The 6330-nt window shown below is 39.0% G+C and overlaps 1 pseudogene; it reads right to left on the reverse strand.

The window, feature by feature from the left end:
* Positions 1-4854, reverse strand: part of LOC107727431 (neoverrucotoxin subunit beta-like) — a 7970-nt pseudogene extending 3116 nt beyond the window's left edge.
* Between the last annotated feature and the right edge of the window lie 1476 nt (positions 4855-6330).

Here is a 6330-nt window from a genome sequence, read left to right on the forward strand (position 1 = left end):
GCACATCCAACTGTTAATTTCATCAATGCATTGGCAGAGGGAGTCAATGGGGCTGTAGTCATTTGGAGATAAGGCTAGGTAAATCTGGGTGTCATCTGCATAGCTATGATAGGCAATTTGGTTCTTTCTCATTATTAGGAGAGCACAAGTCTAAGTGGACGTCCATGACATGCAGAGTCCCACAAGGCTCAATTCTTGCACCGCACTTCCACTGCACTGCGGCGACACACACACTCGTGCTGCTGTTTGTTTGTTTATAAGTTTGTTTTGTAAGTTTTGTATTTGGCTGACTTTTTGTGAGCATTTTGTGCGCTCTGTGCAATTCGTGTGATCGGGACAAGGACTGAATAGTGACGTGTGTCTTGGGACTTTTTTTGTTGGCGATGGTGCTCCTGTGTGAACCTCTCTCCACTTGTAAAACTAGTGGCAGTGGGGCGCTGGTTTATTCGAGGGAGGCACTCCTGTCTCTACGCTACTGTGGATATGCATCAGATCTGTCCTGATCGTTTATTAAAAACTTGCCGGAGGGCATGAGAGCTCCACGTCATCAGCAACTGCGAAGAAGAGGCCAGAGAGGAGGTGCACGACAACGTCTATGGAAAAGAGGTAATCGACCCCCACTGCCATCTATGATCCTGAGTAACGCAAGGTCGTTGAGGAATAAGATGGATGAACTTCGAATCTTACTTAGAAATCTTTGCATGTTGTAGATGAACTGGAAAAAGCAAATGAATTGAATTATTTTAATAAGAGGTTTGACAATCATGATTTCTCAGTTGAATGTGATATGGTGCTTGATAGTATTGCTATTGATGATACTGATAAGCTAGAGATTGACCCTAAATTTATCAACAAGGTTCTTAAGCAAATCAATGTCAATAAGGCCACAGGTCCAGATGGCATCTCTGCTTTTCTATTAAGAACATGTGCAGATGAACTGACACCTGCCTGGTGCCCCATTTTCCAGAGGTCCCTGCATTCTCACACTGTACCGACACAATGGAAAAAGGCAATTATTACACCTGTCCCTAAGAAACCCTGCCCGCAGGAAAATAACGATTTTAGACCTATTGCCTTAACTTCTGTTGTGATGAAGTGCATGGAAAAGCTCATTATGAGCAAACTACAGCTTGATGTAGGCCCACAGTTAGATCCCTACCAGTTTGCATATAAACACCAGAGAGGCACTGATGATGCAATCAACAGTATAGTGCACCTAGTGACTAAACATCTTGAGAATCCTAAGGCCTATGCCAGACTGTTGTTTGTAGATTTTACTTCAGCCTTTAACACTCTGCAGCCTCATGTTCTCTTGAAAACACTGCAGCGGATGAATGTCAACCCCTTTATTATTAAGTGGTTCCACTCATTTCTGACTAATCGTAGTCAGCAGGTCAGGGTGAATAGGACGTTGTCTGAACCTTTGACCATCAGCACTGCCGCTCCTCAGTGGTGTGTTAGTTCCCCAGTACCGGTCACACTGTACACTAATGAATGTACATGTATTACTGCTAACAATTACATGATTAAGTTCTCTGATGATACAGTTATCCTGGGTCTCATGTTAGATACATCAGATTCTGTTGCATATAAACATGAGGTTCAGAACTTTGTTCAGTGGTGCGACAAACATTCTCTCATCATCAACACTAAGAAAACAGTGGAGATGGTGTTTGATCCCAAATCCATTGGAGACCACTTACCAGTGGCCATCAATGACCAGAACATAGTCCAGGTTGATTCCTACAGATATCTGGGCATACACATTGATAACAAACTGACATGGAGTGTTCAGGTAGAAAACATCTGTACTAAGGTTCAACAGCGACTACACTTTTTACGTAGGCTGCGGGTCTTTGGTGTTAACCAGGGAGTGTTGCTTCTCTTCTATCATGCTGTAATTGAGAGCCTTCTGCGGTATGGCATCTCTGCCTGGTTTGGCAATCTCAATGTACAGCTGAAAGCACAGATTACAAGGTTAACACAGAGAGCCATGAAAATCATGGGAGTTAAGCAGCATCCCACACTTCAGGCTGTCTTTGCTGAAACCATCATCAGACAGGCCCGGAAAATTATTTCAGATCCCACCCATGTCCTCCACCCTGAGTATCAGCTTCTTCCCTCAGGAAGACGCTTTAGACTTCCCCAGTGCAGGCTTAACCGCTTTAAGAATTCCTTTGTCCCTCTGTCCATCAAAGCTTTAAATGACAAGTCAGCCAGAGGTTTGCCCCCATAACGGTGTTGTAACGATAACGATATTCATGTATATTTTGTGCATGCGTGTGTATGTATTGTATTATGTTACTTATTTAAGCAGCAGTCACTGGATTGTATGTGTCCAAGACAATTTTCCTTCGGGACAATAAAGTCTTTCTAATCTAATTAGTTTGATGCATAACAGGCCGCAAGATTAGATGAGTCAGCCGTATGGCTTTAGAAGGCCTCAGACTTTCTATCACGTGATAAAATGGAAATAGAGAAAACTACAGGCACACTGGGTTCCCGCTTGTTCTGTAAACATTTGTGAATGGAAGAAACAAGAAAGGAAGAAACAATAAGTTCAATATGGGGAAAATTGCAGAAGGCTGTGGATGAGGTAGTTAAATGGTCATACAAATCGGGATTTAAGTTTTCTGTGGAGAAGTCACAAACTATTATATTTTCTAACAAGTAGACAGTGAATGGAAGTTAAGAATATAAAACAAAGAAATGGCACGAGAGACATCAATTAGATTCCTAGGAATGTGGCTGGATACTAGACTTACATGGAAAGAACATATTGATAAGATAGTGAGTAAGTGTAAAAGAGTTTTAAATGTAATGAAATGTATGGCAGGACAAGAGTGGGGAGCAGATAGAGGGGCGCTTCAAACAGTTTATATAGCAATGATAAGATCTGTGCTAGATTATGGAAGTATAGCATATGGGCTGGCTGCAAAATCTCAGTTAGAGAAATTGGACAGAATTCAAGTGCAAGCATTGAGAATTTGCTGTGGGGCATATCCAACAACACCTACTGCAGCAATGCAAGTAGAGATAAATGAAATGCCGCTTGATATATGAAGGCAACATGAATGGCTGTATATTGGACAAATCTTAAGAGTCAGGATGAGGTTCATCCAACAAAGAAAATACTAGGAATATGTTAGGAAACAATTATAGATGTGTACCAAGAGTAATGTATCCACATAACCCCTTATGGATTCTTCCTCAGCCAGTAGTAGATTTAACATGACTGAAGATAAGACAAAGAGAATGAAGTAATGAGATGGAAGTAATGAGAACAAAGGAGTATTTAGGACTTATGTATGGAAATAATATACGGATATACACAGATGCCTCCAAATAAGGAGGGAGAGTAGGAGTGGCAGTTAATGTGCCAAAGTTACTGATGAAGAAAAAAGCTAGAATAAATGATCAACGGTCAGTATATACAGGTGAATTGATGGCTATTCTGCTAGCAGTACAATTAATTAAGGAAAGAGAAATACAAAATGCGGTCATTTGTTCAGATTCATATTCAGCAATAGTCAGTATTGATAACCAAAAGTGAAATGTGGACTGTGAAACTGTAGAACATTATTAATTGTAATGGTTATGATGAAGAAAGAGAAGTGCTAAGAGAAGAAGTATGGAAGAATGAAGGAAAAGAGTTAACATGAAAGAATATATTAGAAACAGTATGGTAAATGTGTTGTTTAAGTTTCTGAATAATACAGGTTTAATGAAGAGAATGTAGGATAAGTATATATAGAGAGGTAGAAGATGCTGATATAGTGTGGGTAGAAGGGAAAGTATATCTGAAGGGTAAATAAGGATACAGTGGGATATTAGGATTTAAAGGGAATTGGGCTGGGAACTGGAAGAGCTGAACACACAGCACCAGTGTTTTGTGAGAGCTCCACGTCATGTGATCGGCACACAGACCGCGCAGTTTCCAGGCTGTTTACCCTTGATCAGAGGACAGGACAGAGTGTGTCCTTTATAAATGAAGTTCGCAGTGTCCAGGCTGTTTACCCTTGGCCAGAAGACAGGACAGGGTGTGTCCTTTATAAATGAAGTTCGCGAGGGACCTGACCACAGTGCAAGATAACACATCTAGTGATGAGCTGAAGTTTCTCTGGACAGCTGCTGTTTCTGTAAGCTGTTGATCATCAATAAAGTGAATCTTGAAGCTGTAACACTCGTGTTGAGGCTCTTGACTGCACTGCTAGTGTGAGCATCACATCTTTAGTCCTGCAGCATTGATTACATCAGCTTCACAATATAATTGAAATCACTTTTTTCTCAACTGATGAATGATAAAAACATCAACAGCCAATCAGAATCCACCGACTTTTAAAGTTGCATTTGATTAACAGAACAGTGTGGTCCATTGGTGTGGACGCTAAAATAGTTATTATAGTTATTATTCTCAAGGCCTGTGCTCAACAAGGAATTTTTCATGCAAAGAAAACACAATTTCTTTACATGGGCTCTATTTTCTTTAGTTCTACTTGCTCCCAAAAGCTGAGAAAACATTTTCTAATTCAATTAAAATTTTAAGTCCACTCTTTGGACAAATTAATTGGATAAAGTAAATTAAGTCTGTTTTACTGAAATCAAGAATTATTTAGTATGGCTGTCAAGTTACATATAATATTATAACACACAACTTTTCAAAAGTTTTGTATTGGCAAGATGTGTTGAAAGAGGTCTCAGTATAAATACAGTAAAATGCATCTGAAATATTTCAGTTTCAAATAGCTGTTCTCTGTGTGAATATATCGTAAGGTGTGATTTATTCTTGTGCTCAAAGCTGGATTTTCAGCATCATTACTCCAGACTTGGTCCTGTTACCACACCGATGCTCATTTGGGCTTGTGTTTGTTTGCTCATTTATTTAGCACTTTATTCTCAATTTAAAGTTTACTTGAATATATCTTCAGTGAACAGGCTAGGGTTTCCATTAGTTCATAGTAATTTCATATATAGATGATATCATGAAAATAGCTCAAACACAAAAGTGCTGTTCTCCGTCTCTCTCACACGCATACTTATTAATTCATGCATAATTCTGAAGAAAATTACATTATTAACATAAAAGCGTGGCCAGAAATAAGACTGATGATGTCAAATTGTTCCCTTCTCAGTCAAACAAGAGTTTTTACTGGAGCTAAGATGCAGCAGCGACTCAGCCAAATGTGGAAAGAGTCAAATACGGTCGAGTGTGTGAAAGCTTGTGCTGTTCCTGTCAAAGTCCTGCCCATCAGCGAAACAAACCCCATCAGATACAGACACTGATCTGGAGGATCTGCTGCTTTATTCCTTTTACACAAAGATAAAAGTCTAGTAATGTCATTTGAAGCGTGGACAACATTGCTGTAGCAGTATATAATAACATACATGATTTCCTTGTGTTCAGTGAGATGCAGCCGTTTATATGTTCACTGTATTTGATGAATGAGACGATAAAACAGCAGTTATGATACAGTTGTGGAGTTTAACTCGTACACATTTGAAGATAATCGTAGAAATCATCAAATCTCTTTTAATCAGAAAAATTTGTACTGTCAAATTCACATCATGACTTATTTTTAATCTTTGGGATTTTGTGATGTGTTCAGGTGTGAGATGAAGAGAATCAGCCGATGAGGAGCATTTCTGACGTTCATGAAGCAGAAATACGAGGTGTGAGCTGTTACATGTTCAACAAAGTGTGCAGAAGAAACTGTTTATGAGACTTTGCTCTTTTCTTTCCCCAGGTCTCCCCCTCCTGAGTGTTTTTAATCAATGGATTTTAACATTTTTTAAATTCCGTTTTAACCCCCCTTCCCCTCATGACTTAATTTATTACCCCTCCTTTCCTCCAACATTACCTTGATTTTAATTAATTTATTATATGAATGTTTTTATCTCCCTGCCCTGTTTATTTATTGATCTTAATAAAATCATTTAGCATCAAATCATATTTCTGTACGTGTGTGTTTAAGTGAAGTAAAGAGTGAAATCAGTGTGTGTCCATCATGTCATGGAAGAGATCGATCACTACAATCATTCCAGCTAGGGATGGGAAGATTCCCCGATTCGCTCAGTGCATCGGCATAAAAAGTTAATGATGCGATGCATTGGTTTAAAAAGTGTGCATCGGCTACAAGTTGTCATTCATATCGCGATGCATCGTTTCTAACATATTTGCATTGGTAAAAATCGATTTATTTATATATAATTACTACTGGATGCGCTATACTTTTATTATTTAGAAAATGACCAATAATCTGTGACCAATATTTTATATGTAGATTGATTTCTCCTCTCTAAACTGTTTCTCAAGCGCGCTCTCTCATCACC

The sequence above is a fragment of the Sinocyclocheilus rhinocerous genome, unplaced genomic scaffold (assembly GCF_001515625.1).
Source record: "Sinocyclocheilus rhinocerous isolate Xijiao unplaced genomic scaffold, SAMN03320098_v1.1 scaffold7968, whole genome shotgun sequence".
Taxonomy (NCBI): Eukaryota; Metazoa; Chordata; class Actinopteri; order Cypriniformes; family Cyprinidae; genus Sinocyclocheilus; species Sinocyclocheilus rhinocerous.